This window comes from Argiope bruennichi, chromosome 8, assembly GCF_947563725.1.
Source record: "Argiope bruennichi chromosome 8, qqArgBrue1.1, whole genome shotgun sequence".
Classification (NCBI taxonomy): domain Eukaryota; kingdom Metazoa; phylum Arthropoda; class Arachnida; order Araneae; family Araneidae; genus Argiope; species Argiope bruennichi.
The window spans coordinates 101,846,817-101,868,447 of NC_079158.1; the positions used below are offsets into that span (position 1 = coordinate 101,846,817).

The window sequence follows — 21,631 nt, forward strand, 5'->3', positions numbered from 1 at the left end:
TAATCCAAATATATATCTTTGTTAAAATTTTTGAATAATAGCACATTTGTATGAAAAAAAAAAAAAAAAGAAATCCCTACCTTATTGGATATCTAAACTTGGATCTGTCGAATTACATTGGCGGTGCGTTACATTTCCCCACCCACCTTAAGACTTTATGACATCGTAACTTTGATAATGTGTCAAAGGAAATCCCACCCACCTCCAATAGCACAATTGTCTACTGGTCGAAAGAGAAAAAGGTGTATACTTAAATTCTGCCGCTTTTTTCGTCGCTTGAAAAAATTGAAAGTTATATGAGAGGCAATGATGTTTTCATAAAATATGAATTATAGCTATCACAAATAATCGAATATTATTTATTTTATTTAGAAAATTTGTAAAACTATGTTACAAATGTCATTTTAATAAATTTGGAAGTAATTATAGCCAAAAAATCGCTTCAAAGATTTAGAAGCATCTGTAATTAAAACTAATAATTGGAATGAAACGAAAGTTTGATATATATTCAATGTTAGGCCTATCTAGACGAATTCCACCCGCCCCCCCCCAAAAAAGTAGTACCAAAAATCGCTATTCTACTGTAACAGCGACATACTAAGAAATTCAGCTCATTGAAAATGCTTCATGTGAAGCAGATTGATTCATGAAAAATTATAGATTACATACACACACAATCTACGAGTTTCAAACTGTTTCGTCACTCGTCACTATTTTTCGTCACTCGAACATTATTGAAAACTCATTTTCAGCGCGATTTTTATAAATTATGGATTCGTTTCAAATTTTTAAAAAAAATGAAAGTTCCCTGCCATTGTCCAATGCACACACTCTAATACAGAAAAATTAGCAACGTTATGGAAAATGTAATTAAGTACAGTTCATAAAATTGATCCTCATCATTATTTTTAGTATGTTTTTTTTTTTCTTATTCCTCATTAAATATCTTTAAAAAAAAACTGTTATAATAAAACCCTCAACGTTACGCTCAATATATATTGTTTGTCACTTATCTATCATTTCAGCCGAATAGAAGATAAAAGGCCATCGAGCCTAGGAGCTTCTAAAAAACCCCATATCATTGGCATTGGCATTGATTTAAAAAACCCCGAAATCTCTCATATCCACTTTTTTTATTTATTTTTTTTACGGATTTTACATTTTTTTTCCTCCATAGAGTCAGATTATATGAAATTAAGTTTCATTCCATTTATACGCTTAGATACCGATATCTTCAAACAGAGCTGATTATTTTATGGTCAGCAGCTATATGCTGCATAATATATATGCTACATAATTATGAAAAATAATTTTATATCTTGATACGGAAATAAATTTTAATATATTAATGAATTTAAGAGGAATTAATAGAAAATTTTGATATTTCGCCGTAAAAACTGTTGAATAAACACACGCACGCACGCACACACACACACACACACACACGCATACACACACATGTGTATATATATATATATATGTAGAGAGAGAGAACAAAATGCCTACCATTTTCGAACATGATTTATCTGAAATGCATTAAATCTGAATTTTGTTTTGAAATTACCATAATAATGAATAAAGAAATTCAACTTAAATGATCTAGTATGAAAAATTTGGTAGATATTGCATACTTTATATTTATTTTAAACATTAGAAATTTTGATGGGATTTTTTTATACGGTAATATCAAAACAGTACTTGAGCAGTTTAATAGTTATTGGTTCAGCAAAACCATTCTCTTCACAAAATATTCCAAAATCTTGATATTAGACATTAATACGATTTTTTAAACATTTAAATGTATTTTTAATGCAGTTTTTTTATGTCGATCTAATGTAATAAAAATAAGCTATAGTAAACAAACTTCCAATTTTGAAATTTTATTTTTCCTTAAAATTTTGTAATCATCATTCATCTTCAGCTATTTAGAAAAAAAAAAAAATTTTGATTTTAAAATTATCATTTTTTTTTAAATCTTATATGAGGAAATAATCAGCTCGTAAAATTTAAGGAAAGCTTTCAAAGGTAAAATCAATGAGTTCAAAATCAATACGTAGAAAGAATGTCTTTTCTGTAGTGTGTCATAATAAATATTCAGTCAAAACACACACACACACATTTTTGAATATTTCATGAAAAAGGTGAAAAGAAAGACGTGAACAATTAAAAGTAAATTGAATAAATAAATTGAAAGTAAATTGAATCTTTCCTGCGACTCGGTAGTTAAAAATTTTTCCATATGTATTATGAAATACATTACAAACTTGTATCTAATAATACAATTGCTTTATAAGGTTCGATTCCCCAAAATGGGGCATGTATGGTGAAATCTGAATCTTTTACTTTCTTGATATTCATTTAATTTTTTTCTGATACGGAATAATCAAATCTTGGTGAATATATACGGAAATTATGCATGATTTATGATAAATGTTGAAGTTATTCGTAACCCCCCCCCTCCATTCGATATACTTTTCATGTATGCATCCTTTCTTAAGAACAACGAGCAAATATTATCGCTAAATATGCATTCTATGTTTAAACCTATAATCAAAAGATAACTTGTTCCTGAGGCAAAACATTTGATCATCTATCGAAATAGAATTATTAACATATTTTTGAATGACATGTTTTTGCAGAGTAATTCTAATAGAATAGGTAAACAGAGTCATAATTCAAAGTTCAAAGGTTCAAAATTTCCTAAGCCATATTACATCATCGTTAACATTTTTTTTTTTTTTTTTTTTTCCACAAGTAAACTCTAATTTCCTGGAAAAAAAAAAAGTTGTTTTCCCTAATAGATATATTAACTCGAAACAAAGCATGCTACAAAAAGACGGAACAATGCTAATTTCTTTTAAAATCTGGGTTAAACGTCTTCAAAACTGTTGCGCACAAGTATATTACCCTCAATCCTTGACTTCAGCGTGCGCTTTAGAACACAAGGCAAGCTAAGTTGGTTAAGGGAAAAAAAAAAAAAAAAAAAAAAAGGAAACTCCATTCTCCAATTCAAGTCTGAGCACACTTGCACAGTTGGTGGTAGAAAATAAAAACAAGTTCTCGTCTCAATCGTAGATGTCCGTGATGATACCAGGTCTCAATTTAAACTTAAAGTCATTTTCAATAGGTGGGGGGGGGGATAACTGCCAAATGACTCCTTGGAGGAGGTGGTGGTGGGGAAATAAAGTCATTACTTGAAAAATAAAAAGTACCCTGTAGATTTCAGAGATAGTGAAAAGAGGATTTTTTCCCCCCTTCCTCTCTTCTTTGCAAGTCTGGTATTTTTACCTGGAATTTGTAAGCCTATATTTTGAGAGAGTAAGTGCTACATACGAGTGAAGGGTTCGCTGGCAGCGGTGGGATACAATGTTTCCAGCAAATGGAAAAGAATCGGACTCCTATTAGAAGTCCATACCTGTCATTCGCAAGCGTTCATTTGGTGCGATCCTTTAAGGGAGTGTTTGCGTGAGCGGGGCGGGAAGGGCAACTCATAAGTAAAATCCGGGTACTTTGACATGTAGGGGTCGTGCACTCATTGAGGTACATACGGCTGAAAGCTGTTATGTTTAGTGACAGAAAGCTATTACGTGCTAATTTGATACTGGAAATGAAATTAACATTGAAAACAAACACAGTTTATAACTAGAATTCATTAACGGAATTTCCTCATAATAAATTTCGAATGCAGAATGACATAAACTTATTTGAATCACTGATTGCAGTAATCACATGAAACAATAATTTGAAAATATTGGTAACTTTTAAAACAATCTGATTGATTTTTTATTCAATTATTAAAGCATGGGGGGGGGGTTGTTGTTTTTACCTTACACATCTCATATACTTGCAGTCTGATTTTATGGAACCATTAGTCTATTTTATCTAAAAATGAATTTCATGATCTGAAAATATCATGAAAACAATTGAGAAAAAAAAAAAAAAAGAAGAAGAAAATAATTCACGTAGTTCTTGTAATCAAGGATTCATTTGTTATATGAATAATAAATATATGAATTATATGATAAACTTTAATTATGTAGTGTATTTTCGTACATCTTTTTCTCAATCAAAACAGGGGGGGAGGTACAGTTAAAAAAACCCTTCAACATTGCTTTCCTTTTCGATCCCAGTCATGAATTTAGATATAAAAAAAGAATTGAAAAGTTATAAAATAATAAAGGAAAAATTATTATTGTATAAATTTTAATGAAAGATGCGATTTTTTACATATTAGTCAATATTTTACTCTTTTTTTTTTCCTTCAAAAATCGTAGTGAAATCATCTTTTTAAAAGCAAGGTAATAAGCATAACAAACAAAGAAAGTGAGGGATAAATTTAACAAAAAGGATTTTAATTGCGCAAAGCGAATCACAATTCTAATCGATAAAATATTTCTTTTTCTTTGCAACGCTTTCGGCCTGGTGACTTTATATTTTAACAGAACGGTTTGAAGATTTCAAAATCAATAATTTTAACTAATGCGTATAACTGAAAAGTAATTTATCCCAGGCATAAATACAAAATATAACTTTATCTTCAAGGGGAGAAAACGTTAAAAAAAATGAATACTTACTTCTTTTAGTCACTTTGATTTAAAGATTGTGACTAAATGTCTCATAACCCAACATGATTCCGTATGCTTCTAATGTTATTAAATCTACAAGTATTTGTAATCTAATATATAAAAATTATTATTATTTTTTTTCGTATCTTATACGCTGCCGTACCGTTCATCCGATTGCAATAAAACTTTGCCAAATTTTTGCTTGCACTTGCGCGAAATATATATATATATATATATAGTACTATTATTATATCTAATATATAATTGCAATTCCCCATTCGACTCTCGACGAACATCAATAAGGCACAAGGTCAATCCCTTCAAATTTGCCGAGTGAACCTAGAAAATCGACGTTTTTCACATGGCCAGTTGTATGTTGGATGCTCAAGAGTCGGACAGCCAAGAAATTTATTTGTTTTTGCTGAATTCCGAAATACAAGAAAATACTTCCAACCCTAAAGAACTTGAATAATAAAGTAAAAAACAAAAATTAGAATAAACATTATTTATAGTTTTCCTTTGTATGTCATCAAATTTCATTGAAAGTTTTCATTGAGGACAAAAAAATAAATATCATTCCTTCTATCATTCCAAATTAAACAAGAAAGCTATTTCAAGCTTCAAACGATATTTCCAAAATTAAATCTTTTGCGGCAGCAACGCCCTGGGTACCGGCTAGTTTATAAATAAAGAAGTGAAGTTCGAACCATTATAATCCCGTTGCTGATGTAATATATCGTAAAAAGGGATTAAAAGAATTTAACTATGTGAAAATTGGTAAAACCAAGACGGCAATCACATTTGAATTACAATCGTGAAAAAATTAATCCCGTTTGAAGTAACAAAAAAGGTAATTTTGGAACGTAATTTTAAATTGCGATTAGGTGAAGGAAGAAGATGGAATCGGGTTTCGAACTTAGAATTCTCGAGCGCCAAATCATAAAAGTTATTGAAATATTCACAGTAATTATTCAACGAAAATGGAATTCCAACTCTGAGAAGCTAATATTTAAATTTCAAAAAATTTAAATCTTTAAAAAATTAAAAAAAATGTTTTTTCAATAATTTACACCGAAGTTATTGTAACAAAATTTCGTGGCAAAAATTATATAAATGTAGTTTATAAAAGAATGTAGTTAAGATTTTGTCATTATTAATTTATTAATAATTCATTTTTTTCTTAATGTAGATTTACTACTTTAATATACCGAAGAAATAACTATTTGTCATATTTGATAGCCCTAGTTATCTTCCCTGTGAAGTATTTTGAAAATTGTTGAATCATGCATATCATATGACGAAATTAACTCATAGTATACTGGCCTATAAATATTTTCAAGTTAAAATGAAATTAAGCAGAAAAATAAGTCACGTTGCCAAAAAGAAGCCAAATTACACGTTGACGACATCAAATAATGGAAGGAATTAAATAAATATTACTGAGTAATTTATTAATATTTTATTTTAAATGGGCCTGAAAAATTATGATACCGCAAATTTTTAAAATATGAAAGAAAATTAAGCATTAATTAACATTTTTAGATCAATTTTATATGTATTAGACTATGTATATATCTGTAATTTCTATATAGATATCAAAATTAAATCTTTCAACATCAAAAACAAATTTCAAATCAAAGTCAAAAATCAAATCAAACTATGCTTCTTTTGCCTATTGACTATTTGCTTGTATCTATACTTTTGACTTTCAGATTTTGAAATTTGATTTTGATTTTGAAAGATTTAATTTTGATATCTATAAAGAAATTACAGATATATAGTCTAATATATAAAAAATTTATCTAAAAATGTTAATAAATGCTTAATTTTCTTTCATATTTTAAAAATTTGCGGTAGGCTGTATCATAATTTTTCAGGCTCATTTAAAATTTTAAAAAAAAAAAATCTGTTCAGTAATATTTATTCATTTCCCCCGGTTAGCTGGTGGTGTCAACGCGTAAACGGCTCATTTTTCTTTCGGCAACAAGCTTCTTCGAGTAGATCATTGACTTTCTAGACTGTTAAACGGTTAATTATAAAATGTACAAGATAACTAAAATTTAACTATACAAATTTTTTATTTTCGTTTCATGCTAATCTTTATGAACTGTATCATTTGACTACTTCAAATCATTTTAAAAACAGCAAAAGGAAAAGAAAGAATGAAAGAAATGTTTACTAAAACAAGTAATTATTCTCTCCCTCCCCTTCCCTATCTGTGTGCAAAATGCGCTATCAATTCCCATTTCCAAGAAAGCTCTTAACCAAATCTTGGCGAGGCTAACCGCAAATATCGGCGGCAATATTTTGTCCACCCCACTGTAGAATATTCGTGTTGGATTGAGTTATTAAGAGCAGGAAGCGATGTCAGCCACACGATTCTACATTATATATCCAAGAGAAGGGATGTATTAGGCGCCGTTATCGCTTGCTTTCATCCTCCCCTGATTACGAACCCGACCTCACCAGACCAGACCTTCCACACCCCCTATGATCAAAGAGGGAAAGAAGTCCTTTTTTTATGAAAAAATATCACTGTGCTTACACACGATGATTTAGACACGGGGAGACAAAAAATAGAAAGAAAAAAAAATTGAGACGTTTTCCGTTCCCTCTCAACTGGAAAGAAGGCGGGAAGTACGACGAATAGTAATTTCAAGCACAGCTGCCGATCACAGAATGCTAATAACTGTTACTGAACAGCGCTGGTGAGCATTTTTTTTTTTTTTTTCTCCCTACTCCAGAGTCTGTGTTCAGGTTGAAGGCCACCATTAGATTGAAAAAGTCAGACCTTGGATGGGAATCCAATGGGATGTGAATGTAAGAAGTGTGGGATGGAACATAAGACTCTTTTGTTAGTTTAACCTCTCTTGATCCTGAAATGGAATCTGGGTCTTACCTGATCCCCCCCCCCTTACTTTACGACTTTTAAATGACTTCATTATCGACCATTTGACGAAAGGCAAAGTGTAAGAATCGTTGCTTTACAATGGCATTCGGCGATTGTAAAGCGGCGGTTGTAGACTGCGTACTTCTTTCTGTAACCATCTTTTCGTGACATTTACGATAGTGCATTTGGAGGAGGGACTAACACTTTTTTTTTTTTTTTTTTTTTTTTTTTGTATTGTGGAAGAAAGCGAAATGCGTGGAAAATTGTAACCGATATTCTCACGCTTCAAACATTGAAGAGACTTAAAAAAACAACAACGGTTTTTTAGTCTAAAAAACTGGTTTTTAAAAAGCGAAGTTACCGCAAAGTCGAATTCTGAGTTTTTGTTTGGTTACCAGAGAGATTTAACTACCTTCTATTTGCATCGCTACTTTTTTTTTTGGGGGGGGGAGGGGGAACAGGGCTTCCGTATGCATAATCTTCCTGGCTTGAAAAGAAAAACAACTTTTAACATCCTCACATGTGTATGTCCAATGATGCTGCAACAAAAAAGTGAATTCTTAAACAAAAGAAAAAACTATCAAGTAAATATTCGTAAACTGTTTAAAAAAATTAATTTTTACGCATATTTTTGTGATAATCACAGCAAAAATTTCAGTAAGTTTTTGTTTTCATGCTTACTTTTTGTAAAGCTTTTAAAATAAAGCTTAAATATGAATATTTCATCAGTTTATTTCTAAAAGCTTGAAAGCAACCGAACTTCTTTAAGAAAACCTTGTGATGATTTTTTTTAAATAATACAATATCTGAACAAAAATTTCTTTAAAATGATGCCAAAATAAATCTTTTTCTTTCGCAAAAATTTATGAAATAAGAAAAATTCTTTTCTTCACTAAAGGCGGAACAAACATCTAAAAAAAATTTACAAAATAGCTGAGATGGCATAGTTGACAAATTTGTAAATATTTGTTTGACTTTACAGAAAGACTTCAAAATGGGTTTCTAAAATTTTAGAAAAAGGTATCATTTTCGGAAATTATTTAATTTTTTTTAATTTCTTTCATATTAAAAATGCACAAAAGATTTATATTATAATCTCTGAAATTGAGATGCTAAAATTTTGCATGTTATTTTATAATATAATTACTGTCACATTTTATTAGTCCATTTAAATTTTTTGTGTTAGCTGAATGCCAATACAGCTTCTACCTTTAAACAACTCATGTTCTTAAAAAATATTTCTTCGTTATGCACAATTTATGAGCTTGTGAAATTTTTGTTACTAGGCATTTTGGTTTTATTTGCTTATAAATAATATACAACCTTTTGAAACAAATCTCTGCTAATAATATAGACCAATGTTTGTGTACGTATTGGCGCTTTACAGAACAAACATTTAAACCGATAACTATATTTGCACTCTATATATTTAAAGGGGGAAAAGTGTGTTTCGGAAGGATTGCTTTGAAATTTCAGATATATTTTAATTACCTAAAAATCAAGCGAAATTTTTTCGAGAACGTTATAGCACAAAAACGATTTTTACGACGTCCTAAAATTGAAAATATTAATAAATACGAAAATATTATCCTTTTAATGATACAAATTTAGTAATCATGCAAAGTTTTTCTGAAATTTGATGTGTGTGTGTGTGTATGTATGTGTGTGTGTATGCATGTGTGTGTGTGTATGTGTGTGTGTGTGTATGTGTGTGTGTGTATTGTATGTATGTATGTGTGTGTGTGTTTGTGTTTGTGTGCGTACGTGTGCGTGTGTACGTGTTCACGTGTGTGTGTGCGTGCGTGCGCGTGTGTGTGTGTGTGTGCTTTTTCAATGTTGTACATATAAGAAAAAAGGATTTTATTTAAGGATTCTATCTATCTGTGTAGTTTATATGATGAATAAGAAAACGTTGCAACGCGAAAGTTAAAAGATAGATGTACCGGGCATATACGTTTTTGAATTCTTTGATGTAATGAGACTTGAATTTTTTTAGAATGATTCATATACACAATGAACCGAGCAGATGTTCTTTTATTAAATTAATACGGCTATAACTTCAGTCGCGATTTGATGCTTAAAAATATTTTTCAGAGCAACCATTAACATTAACTTATACATAAGAGATTTTTGGATGAAAGTAAATAAGACCAAAATTTCCGACGAAACGCCTGGTGGCGAGTAAATAAACAAACAAACCTGCACAGAAAAAAAATGGAGGAACTAAAAAAAATAAAGTACTTTGAATGTCATAGAAGGAATTAAAAAAAAAAAAAAAAAACTCTGACAGAATACAAAATTTTGTAATGTCGGTGAAAAATTGTTTAATTTCAATATATATATGCTATGCAGAATAAATTAGAATACGTGTTATCGGAACTTTGGTCATTTATTTTTGGAAGGAGGTATTTATAATTCAAAATTTTAATTTACAACAGAACATTTATTTCCTTTGTTAAAAGTCCCTTTTGTTTCAAATTTATTTGGTGAAGTTTAGCCAATTCCGGCTCTTGCGCCATTTAACCCATCAAACCAAACCGACCTTCCCGCTTTAACAGATTTCGCACAATAACAACTCATCCTAAATATGAAAAAGATCAGGTATTCTTTTTATAGTCCTCAAAAGGATTCAAAACAACGACGAATTCAGTCTCGGGACTCAAAACAATCGTTTATTATGGGCCGGGAGAGGAGCAAAGTTCTTTTTTTCCCCCGATGCGAGGAGAAAGATCTCCTCTTCAACGACCTCTTCACTTACTTTAACGACTAATGTAATATTTGGACATCCAGAATGAAGAAGATGCCCTTCCGACGCATTCGTCTTCTCACAAAACACTCACCGAATTAACGCCACAGCGATCCAGAGACACTCTTTCTCTCCTTCTCGGCCTCCTATAGATATTTATTTCTTCCGCACTCCAACGGCACTTGAATTTAAAAATAACCAAAAAGAAAAGTGCGCGCATCCTCGTAATAAAACCGATATTAGGGGAACGGGGAGTGATTCATACGGCAAGATGATAAAAATTTAATTTGGGGTTATGGTGCAGATAGGTTTTTATTGAGTAAAAGGAGAAAAGAAAACTGGAGGATCCAATAATGTTAAGTAGGAGAAAAATCTTTGGAAAAGCGAAATTTGTTAAAACGGAAAATTTTTGTTTTTAAGTGATATGGATATACACGATTGTTTTCTTGTAAATAAATAGCAAATTGAGATTTTTTTTATTGCACTCTCTTTCTTTCTTTTTTTTTAAGAATCAATAATGCTTTAATTTATTTATTTCATGTATATTGAAATGTACGATTAAATCAAAATATTTAATTTCGCAAAACTAAATTTTTTTAATCAATTAACTATCCCGTTTAATGTATTAAATATAAAATCTTATTTGCACTTACTTAAAATTATAAAGCCAGACATATAGTAAATATGTATAATTGAAAAATGAAAATGTATGAATTTCTTACTAGGAAATGAACGATATGTTTCATTAAATTTCCGCGCTTTATTTAAAAGAACTTTTTATAATAAATATACATATTTATTTTCTCATACAGCATAATATAAGTGATTTACATTTAAAATATTTTAAATTTAAAATTAAAAACTAATATCTAATAAAAAGCTAAATATAAATGAAATAATGTCTACGACGATTTAATTTTCTAAAATTTGTTCATTAATTTCTTATTAGCATGCTTCTTTTGAATTAAAATCTGTATACCATGAACATTAAAAAGAAGGTACATATGGTTGCAAATTTTCTTGGCTCATTTTCTTTGGTCTATCAATAATTGATTACTTTTCAGAAAAAAAAAAGTCTGCATTAAAAAAAAAAAACACATCATAAATTGCTAATCTAATTGAGAGACGCAAGAACTTTCAACCTGTTAATAATATCTACTTTCAAGTATTTTTATAAAGTTTTCTAATATTTTAAAATTTCCTAATTTTTTGATCTTTTAATACAAAGAATTATTGAAAAGAAAAGGTTATGAACTATAGTCTTGAACTTTTTACTAATCAAATATATTATGGTTATGAAAAAATCATTCTGAGTTTCTGCTGTCATCTTTGAGGATCATTTCTTATTGTCTTATTATATTTCATATTGCAACAAAATATATGTAGAAATATTTAAAAAAAAAATTCGTGTGTGAAAAAAATGAATGAATGTATGAATATCAAAGTGTAGTTTAATAACGGCCACGGAATTTTTAAAGAAAAAAATTAGTTTCTATAGCGAGCAAGCACAAAGCACAATTTTTCACTTTTTGATAAAGCTTTTATCAAAATTAAATTTCGGAAATTTCTGGTAAATTCAGATTTTGGTGTTCACTTTCTATATTCTTTTATACGTACGTACTTTTTAAACTGCTATCAAAAAGATAATTATAATTTTATGATGCTAATCAAGTTCGATCCATTCTTTCAAGTAATATTTCAGCACTTATAAATCAACTCCAATTTGTTTATCAAGTATAACCATTTCTTCACGGTTATGTCGACTTTTAAATAAGTGGGAACATACACATCCGAAATCTAGCCTCGAGTCAAGTTAAAATGCATGTTAACACGCAAAGCAAAATGTATTCCATTCTTACTCTAATAGAAACCTACCACTCGCAGTCGAGCAAGATAAACTCGCTTGCATAATAAGATTAAAGCCGATTACTCCCGCTCTAAAAGAGGTGGTAATGATATCACTTCGCCACTTTTTGTTCTTATGTGCTGAGGGAAGAAGCATTGTTTTCCACCCTCCCCTCTTCCATCTGCCGTTTTTGCACGCGAAAATCGATTCATGTCAAAACATTTTAATTGAACCATCTTTCTCGAAACCAACTGTAAATGAAACAGAAACTTCCCTCCTCTCGATTGTTTTCGTTCCCAATGTGGCATTCAAATGGCTATTGTTATTCGAACAATGAAAGAGGGAGCAAGACACGGCTCTGTAAATAGCGGGGCTATATATTTCTTGCCGATTTAATGAAAACATAAGTTACATATATGTAAATCTGTATCTTGCGTGTGTTTTGGAATAATGAAAGTAAATTGGCGACCTTGTTTGTTTAGTTATTTCTCTGAGGCAGCATGTTTGTGTATATTATTTAATATACTGCCCATGTTTCACGTCCACGTTTTTCCTCATTTGGTGTAATACCTCTTGACAAAATGCCATGTTTAACACTGAAATCATATAAATCCTAATCAAATCTAGGAATTTTGATTCTTAATCTGTCCAGTAAGAAATGTAAATGCATTTCATTTAAACAGTAAAATTCATAACAGAAAATTAAACATTCGATCAATTTATAGAAATAAAAAAAAAATTATAATCTAATTTTATTATCCTGATTTGTAATCAAAGTATGAATTACATCAGCTCATGCGAGTAGCTATGCGTTAAATCTAATTTCACCATTGAAATCTTTACTTATAACAAAGATGACTTTGTGTGTATGTTGTCGCCAAACGGGCCAGACCGTTTGGTTTAGAGCTACCAAATTTGGCACATGTATCCTTGAAAAATAGGAATAGGCACCTAGGTGCGATTTTTTTAAAAATTTTTAATTAAAACGTTAGTTAATTAAAGATGAAACTGAATTTTGACGTTTCTCCGTAATAACTTCTGAAAGTATAATCGCCTAAAAATCAATTTTGCACCGTTTTTCAATATTTAAACCAATGTTTGTTAAATGATATTTATATGTAGTGTTAGTTATATTTATAGTGTAGTGTAGATAACAGTCGTGTGAATTTTTGCTGAATTTCTGCAGTTTTTTTAATTAATTTTCTACCTTATTTCCAACAATAGGTTACATTGTTGTTTTAAGATTCAAACCGTTTTCATTGTTCCATCAACTATCTGACCAGGTGATATTTTTTTTTTTTTCCATTGTTGAACGTTAAAAAAAAAAAAGGTTTTATTCAATACCTTTGTAATTTACGAGACATATAAGAAAGTGAAGTTTGTGGGATGCCCCGAAATTCCTAGGATAAATGAATCAAGCGTTTATGTTTTTAATGGTGACATGAGATTGGTCTCCATTAGAAAAGTTCATGCACTCAATAAACTGAATTTATAAGACACTTATAAGAATAAGAACTTATTAATTAGAGATTCTTATTGGCAGGCAATTTGAAGGAATTATGATCATTCAGTTATATCTAAACGGTTTATCTGAAATCAAATATAACCAATATAAGCAGCTGGCAGCATTTGGCTACTAATCTCTATTAATAATAAAGATGTGCGTGTGTGCGTGTGTGTGTGTGTGTGTACGTGTGTGTGCATGCGCGCGTGTGTGTATTGATACATATGCAGGGCTAGTTAATTTACAGTGACCAAACGTTTCATATGCTTTGGAGGGTGGTAATTTGCACTTTGGAGATATTTTTATCAATTGAAGAATCCTATTTGATGTCTGTTTAAACTCTGCTCCTCCTTCCTCTGATATATGTAATTGTAAATATAACCCTAAAAGGCCATTCCACTCTTTTGGATATAAATATTAACTGAGAAAATTAAAGATAATGAATTATAAATTAAGGAATAAGATGTAGTAAACAAAAATAAGAAGCAATTTTATTTCTGAATCTTTGGTCACACGTCAGCATTGACGTGAACTATGAGTCCTAAGGACGATCGTCGGCTATTACAACCCTTCCCGTATTAGGTGCTTCCCATCATTGATAGTGAGTAATGATGGGAATTTCTGTAACCACCAGGACGACGAGAACCAACTACCATTTCGGAAGCTTCGCATCACCGTTTTTGAGGTATCCCGGACTGATAACTGTAAGGTATGCTTCTAATTAAAAAAAAATCTAAATAATACAAAAAAAATTATCTTTCTTATTATATGCTTCAATAAATGGATTTTTGAGACGTGCTAACTATGAAATTTACACTTTTATATGATAGCACTATTCCATTAGCTATATTCAGTTAATATTCAAGCATTTTAAATAAAAAAATGTTCCACATTATTGCAATTAAATCTGGCCAACTTATGAAGCTTAGAATATCATTATTTGAGACATTTTTAAATTATTTAAATGAATAATAGAAAGAAAACTGTCATTCATCTCACTCTTTCCTCGAAAAACGTTGATTGGCAAAAAGAAGGCAAATCATATCTTGATCAGTTTTTGTCATAAATTAGAGAAGATTTTTATTTATTTATGCATTGTTGGTATCATTTAAAATGCTAATTTGACATGAATATTTTGCTAAAGAGAATTATAATAGACATATAACATAGACATATATAACATTTTTACATCCTTTAAAGGTATTATCCAGTTGGAAGTATATGTTTTCCTGAGACGGTTTAAAAATTACTTACCCATTATAATTAAAGTACATTGTACATGCTTGTACCATTGCACATTCTTAAAGTGCATGGGTACCCTAAAAAGCACCTGATTATCACGTATATTAGTAACATTCTCGTTTATATGAATTTATGGGAATAATTAAATCGGAGAGTTTTAAATCTTGCGCCTAACCCAAAATCAAGGGTTTATGTTTTGGAGCTGTAAAAATTTTACATTAGAGAGAGTAATAATAAAAAGGTATCTTGATTGAAAAATTTTAATAAAAACTTTCTTTTCTTTCTTTCTATTTTTTTTTTTTTTTAATCATCCAACAACTAATGAAAAAAATACCTTCCACTGAATGTAGAGTCTCAGTATTTTTTTTCCAAAAGACGTGAATTTGTACTAAAAAGTAAATACTTTATGTACTTTTCAGTACAGCGAAGATACATTTAGAATATACGAAGATATACTTTTTACTGATTTAGATAAAGAACTACTGATACTACTTACTTGCTACTTACTAATTGATATACTATTTACTATATTGATACACCACTTACTGATTTAGATAAAGAACTTTTTAAAGTTTGAGTTTTTCTTAACTTGTTCTTGCCTTCGACTGAATAGAGTTTTCGATGACGAATCCTCTCTGTTGCATATTTTTTTATTTTGGAGCTCATTAATTAGCAAAATGTCGAATAGGAATTGAAGAATTGAATTGATGAAAGTAAGCGAGAAAGGACAAAGTCCCCAAGTAACGCATAATTACATTTCTGCAAGGAACTTTTTTTCTAAAGAGCAGGTATGAAAATTTTAAAATAAATTATCTTATTGACAGCGAATGCATGATGTATCGAATTTTACAAGCGATTTTAAATGAGGAGAAACCGTGTTCTTCTTGATAAATGATGCTCAACCATGCTTTCAAATTATAAAGTAAGGATGATTTGCATTTGCATGAATCATTTTAAGAAGAGACACGAATTCCCCTTTAATTTAAACTGGATATTAATAGCTGTTTAATATATTCTCTGGCATGCACAGTACCAATTATCCCACATTTATAACGTCTTGTAATAAGTCAATGAAAGCATTCGGCATGTTATTGATAAGAGCCAGATCTGAATATGAAGACATTTTTAGTGTTCAAATCGCTATAAACAAGAAACCAATTATGGTTTTATATGATGCATCAAATTTAAAAAAGAAAAATATTTTACCTTTGGATGTATCAAGAAACAAAAGATTCAAATTTCTAAGGATAAAGACATTTTCTAAAATCAGATCAAAATTTAAAGTGGTTTCAATTTCACTTCATGTATTATTATTTCTTCACCGCCGACGAAGAATTTGTTGCTGAATTAAAAAAAAATTGTATTATCAAACATTTTTTTGTGTATGTGCTAATTTTATAAAGGAAAAATTTGGAAATGAAATTTTTAAACAATAAGGATATGCACCTAACAAAATATATTCTAATAATTTGCATTTATTATAGACTAGCCACCTTTGCCGACCAGCTGGTTCATCAAGATTAATAATTGTTAAAAATTTCAGTTAAATATTTTGAGTAACTTGGCTTTCATTTTATATAACTTCTCTTCAATGAGTTATACATTTCCCTATTTTTCTCTTTTTTAAATATATCTTAAAGAAGATATGATAAGAAAGAATAACAATGTTTAAAATCGGACACATTTTAAAGATATTGTTGTTCTGAGGTTAAACTTTATAAAAACAACAAAATTTTAAACATTTTATTAAAAGCATTAAAAGCTGGAAACTACTCAACGCTGACAAAAAAAAAGATTTATTTAATATTTTTATCATCATCAACAACGAGGACATAAAGCCAGACGAACTATTATTTATAATAATGAAAACAATCAGAGTTTCATGATATAATAATATTTGTGATGCAATATATCAGAAAATTATGACGAAAAACCTCAAATTTTCTCTTGATTTTTAATTAATTAAAATATAAAAAAATTCTTCTAGTTGCACCCTTTTATCCTTCAATGTGTGTGTGTGTGTGTGTGTCAAATTTGTTATAAACGGTTTGGCTTGCGTAACCGCCAATACAGACTCATCCAGAACATTAATTTTTATTAGTAGTAGAAATAAAATGGCTTTTAATAGCAAAAAATAAACATTTAATTAGTTATCTTTTTAGAATTTTTAATAATAATAAGATAATAATAAGATATAAATTAATTTTCTTTAATAAGTAGACTTTATTAGTTCCATCTGTCTCCTAGAATGTAGCATTTTACGTATATCAAGTATTCAACTATGTACTGAGGTGACAAAAAGTATGGAATATCTCCTAATAACGTTTTGGATCTCATATTTCCCTGCGAAGTGCAGCAGCTAAACGTGGCATGGACTCAACAAGTCGTAGGAAGTCCTTTGTAAATATATTGATGCTTCCCATGCTTCCTCTATAATCGTCCATAATTGTGAAAGCGTTGCCGGTACAGGATTTTGCTCTCGAACTGATCTCTCGATTCCTCCATAAATATTCGATGAGATTCACATTGGGTGATAAAAGTGGCTAAATAATTCAATAGAATTGTCCAGAATGTTCTTCAACCCAATCGCGAACAGCTGTGGCCCGATGACATAGCGCATTGTCATCCTTAAAAATTCCAATTTTTTTGAGTACATGAAGTCTATGAATGGCTGCAAATGATCTGCAAGTGAACATAAGCATTTCCAGTAAATAATATATTCAGTTGTACAGGAGGATCCGGTCTATTCCATGTAAAAACAGCTTATATCACTATGGAGCCGCCACCAGCTTGCACAGTACATTGTCGACAGCTTGGGTACATGGCTTCGTGGGGTCTGCGACCTACTCGAATCCTACCATCAGTTCTTATGAACTGAAATCGTAACTCCTCATAGTTCTCCAGTCATCTAGTGTCGAGCCGATACGATCAAGAGCTACCAAAGGTGGTACAAGGTGGTGCCGTGCAGTTAATAAAGGTATCCGAGCTGTCACAGCTCATTAAAGCCAAATTTCGCAACACTGTCTTAACAGATACGTCCATCGTACGTCCCCCATTGATTCCTGATTTTTTTTTTTTTTTTTTTTTTTTTTTTTGTACGCAGTGTTGCTTGTATGTTAGTCTTGACAATTCTATACTTACGTCACCTGTCTCGATCGTTAAGTGCAAACGGTCGGCCACGGCGTTGTCCATGGTGGGAGGTTATGCCTGAAATTAGATATTCTCGGCATACTCTTAATATTTTGGATCTTGGAATATCGAATTCCCCAACGATTTCCGAAATGGAATGTCTCATGCGTCTAACTCAACTACTATTGCGCATTCAAAGTCTGTTCATTCCCGTCGTGCGATTATAATCACGTCAGGAAGCTTTTTGCATGAATCACTTGAATACAAATGTATGCCTTCTCAATGCAATGCTCATTTATACATTTTGTATGCTATACCATTGTTATATATATATTTGCATATTGCTATTTCATGACTTTTGTCACCTCAATGTACTGTTCTTCGAGTAAGCTTTTTTTCTCGTGGAGTTTCTTATATTGAGTATTATTTTTCTGTTTTATGCTATAATTTTCTAATCTATGACTTCTCCACAGTTTTCATCTATTAAGCCATATTACAAATACTGAGCATTTTGAAAATTACTTTTTAAATTTAGTTTAACTCAGTATTAAATATTCAATTACAGGCAGATAATTTATATTACCAAAATATTTTAATAAAAATTTTCGAACTTAATATGTTAAAGACCACATTTTTTTTTAGAAGTATATACTCAAAAAATCGAAAGCTAAATTGCTCTGAATTAGACAATTCTGTTTTATTACTCAATGGTTATCCAACATTTGCAGTCGTAGTTGCTGTGAACTAGCTATTTTGTTTTACTACCCTATGGTTATCCAACGCTGATAGGGAGATTCAATTCCTCGTAGCCTTTTTTAATTATTCTTTTAAAAATTAATTTACTCAATATTAAATATTCGATAATAGGTGAATAATTTGTATCATCAAAATATTTCAATAAAAATTCTTAAGAAGTATATATAAAAAATTTCATACTTTTTCGAAGTGTATGCTCCAGAAATGGCAAGCTACGTTGTTCAAACCCAGGCTATTAGATTTTACAAATCTATGACTATTCATTCTTAGCATGGAAGTTCGATTTCTCAAAGCCTACCTAGGAATCATATGCGCCCACTTCAATTGTATCAATCATTTTTTGTGAAAAGTTCTTCCGCCTCGAGAAAAACTTAGAACGAATATCCGTTCGAAATTTTACGGCAGATGAGATATTTCATTGACCTCCCGCAATACCATTAATTTCTAAACTTAAAAAATTTCTGTTAAGAAGAGACTATGATAAGAATCTAGGAACAACCCACTTATCAACGTAACCATCATTTTTTGATCCCATAATTTTTTTTTGTATCCCTCTTTCTCTCTCTCTCTCTCTCTGGCTTCCTGTTTTTCTTCTGGCAGTTTTCCACGAGGTTTGTTTAGTCTTATTCTACCTTTTTCTTTCTATTCTTTTTATTTTTTTAAGTGGGGGATTGGAATTTCTTCCTTTTTTTTTTTCCTTTTTTTTCACTTTTCGCTTTCTTTTTTTTTTTTTTTCTCTTCCATTCTCGCTCTTTGGAGGAGAAATTCGTTCCTTCCTTCGGATCGATTCTGGTTTCAAACAATCGGGTCTTAATCTTCTTGCGCCAATTCTTCTCTGTTTTGCGGAAGATGGATCGCTTTTTTCCGTTCGCGGCTCCCTTCCATGTTTGAATTTCTCCTTCTCGCCGTCCTTATTTCGGCTACTAATGGCCGCTTAATCGATTTTTCTTCACTATTCACAGGGTGAGGGACAACTATCTACCTCCTCTCCTACAATATGAGGAATATTTATTTAACCCCTTCTCAAACACCCCAGCTATAACTATTAATGTTGCTGTTGACTCCTGTCGGATGCCGAGGCTTACTGTGAACATCACAATCGGCAGTCATCCGTGACAATTGCTTTATGAGCAACTTAATGTTTGATGAACTCGGCTTTATGTTATGACAGGCTCTTGTTGACTTTCCTTAAATAAATTAGTTTTTGAACTGTTTTATGGCATCCATAAGATTAATTTATTTTTAAGATTTATTTCAACCGTTAGTGAAACAAAAGAACTGAGAAGAGATAATTTTATTAATAAACCGGAAAGTATCCCAAACTGATTTTTTTTTATACTTAGGTTAAAATTTTCGAAAGTCGAGCCTCATTTTTGATTTCAAAATAAGTATTCATCCATATTCAATCGATTTTTCTTTACTGCTTGCTCTCAAGGCAATGGGCAACTATCCTACATCCTCTGCCATAATATGAAGAATATTTATTTAATCTCTTCTCAAACAGCTAAACTATAATCATTGATACTATTGCTGATTTATACCGGGAACCGAAGCTCAATTTTAATATAACAATCGGCAGTCATCCATGACAATTGCTTTATCAACAACTTAATGTTTGATCGACTTGGTTTTATGTCATAACAGGTTCTTGTTATCTTTTGTTAAATGGATGAATTTTTTTAACTGTTTTATGGCATCTATGAAATTATTATGAAACTCTACTCTTTGCTTTATTTTCAATTCATTCAACCGTTTATGAAGCATAGGAAACTGGAAATTCTAATCTTTGCTAATAAATCAGAAAATATCCCAAACTGATATATTCTTGATATTTATATTGACATTTTTCAGATGCCGAGCCTGATTATTGATTTCAAAATAAGTAAACATCCATATTTAATTGATTTTTCTTCACTGCTCATATTGTGATGGACAATTTTCTTACCTCCACTCCTACAATATGATGAATATTGTATTTAACCTCTTCTCTACACACAGACAGATCAACATTACTCTAGATTTCTCTTGGATAGCGAACTCACTGTTAACATCGCAATCGGAAGTCATCCATGACAATTCCTTTATGAGCAACCAAATGTTTGGTTTTATGGTTTTAAGTCATGGTGGAATTTTGTTGACTTTCCTTAAATAAGTTTTTGAAACTTGAAAACTTCGGAAATGTTTTATGACATTCATAAGATTATTACGAACCTCTAATCTTTGATTTATCTCCAATTCCGACAATCGTTTGTGAAGTACAGTAGCTGGTAACTCTTGATAATAAACCAGAAAATAGTCAAAGCTGATGTATTCTTGATACTTATATTTACATTTTTCGGATATCGTGTTTGACTATTAGATTAATAATAGGTAACAATACATGGCCAATGATTTTTGAATAGCCGTTCTTTTTTCTATTTATAATGAGTAATAATTTTTTTAAAGAAAATTTTAAAAAAGTTTTCTCTAAGGGATCAAACTGACTCCTTGGTAAACTTAGTATTAAGATATTCTCTTAATATTCGTCTGAGTTATTTAATTTTGATAGATAATTAATCTTATTGAAAAAATAAAGAATAATATTTATTGCCATGCATTAAGTTGGCATTTGGCTAGCCGATCAAAGATTGTTATGCTCTTTTCAGTTTAAAACTGACTGTATGATAGAAATTTTTTATAACTCTTACATTTATATATTTTTTTCAGGTGGAAATTACATTCTTTTCATGACCTATCTAATGATAGCCTCTCCCCCCCCCCAGCAGTGGCAAGGACAAAATGTAAATATAATTCAAGATTCTTTTATCATTTCTTTTCTGTTATATATTTTAATAAACAATACACTATTACTCGTTCTATAAATATATCTTAATTGTTCTAAATCTTAATAAACATTGCCTGTCTATATAGAAGCTAAGAAAAATTATGATTCTTTGTTAATCAAATAAAGCTA

General features: G+C 30.5%; 1 protein-coding gene across 6 annotated transcripts in view; it reads left to right on the forward strand.

Moving 5' to 3' along the window:
* The window catches only part of LOC129980850 (homeotic protein antennapedia-like), a 788,317-nt gene that overhangs the window by 750,158 nt on the left and 16,528 nt on the right, over window positions 1-21,631 (forward strand). For all 6 annotated transcript variants that reach the window (XR_008785259.1, XR_008785261.1, XR_008785260.1 and 3 more), the window contains one exon: window positions 21,385-21,458. The gene's annotated coding sequence lies outside the window, so the exon portion shown is untranslated. The remainder of the gene's footprint in view (window positions 1-21,384; window positions 21,459-21,631) is intronic.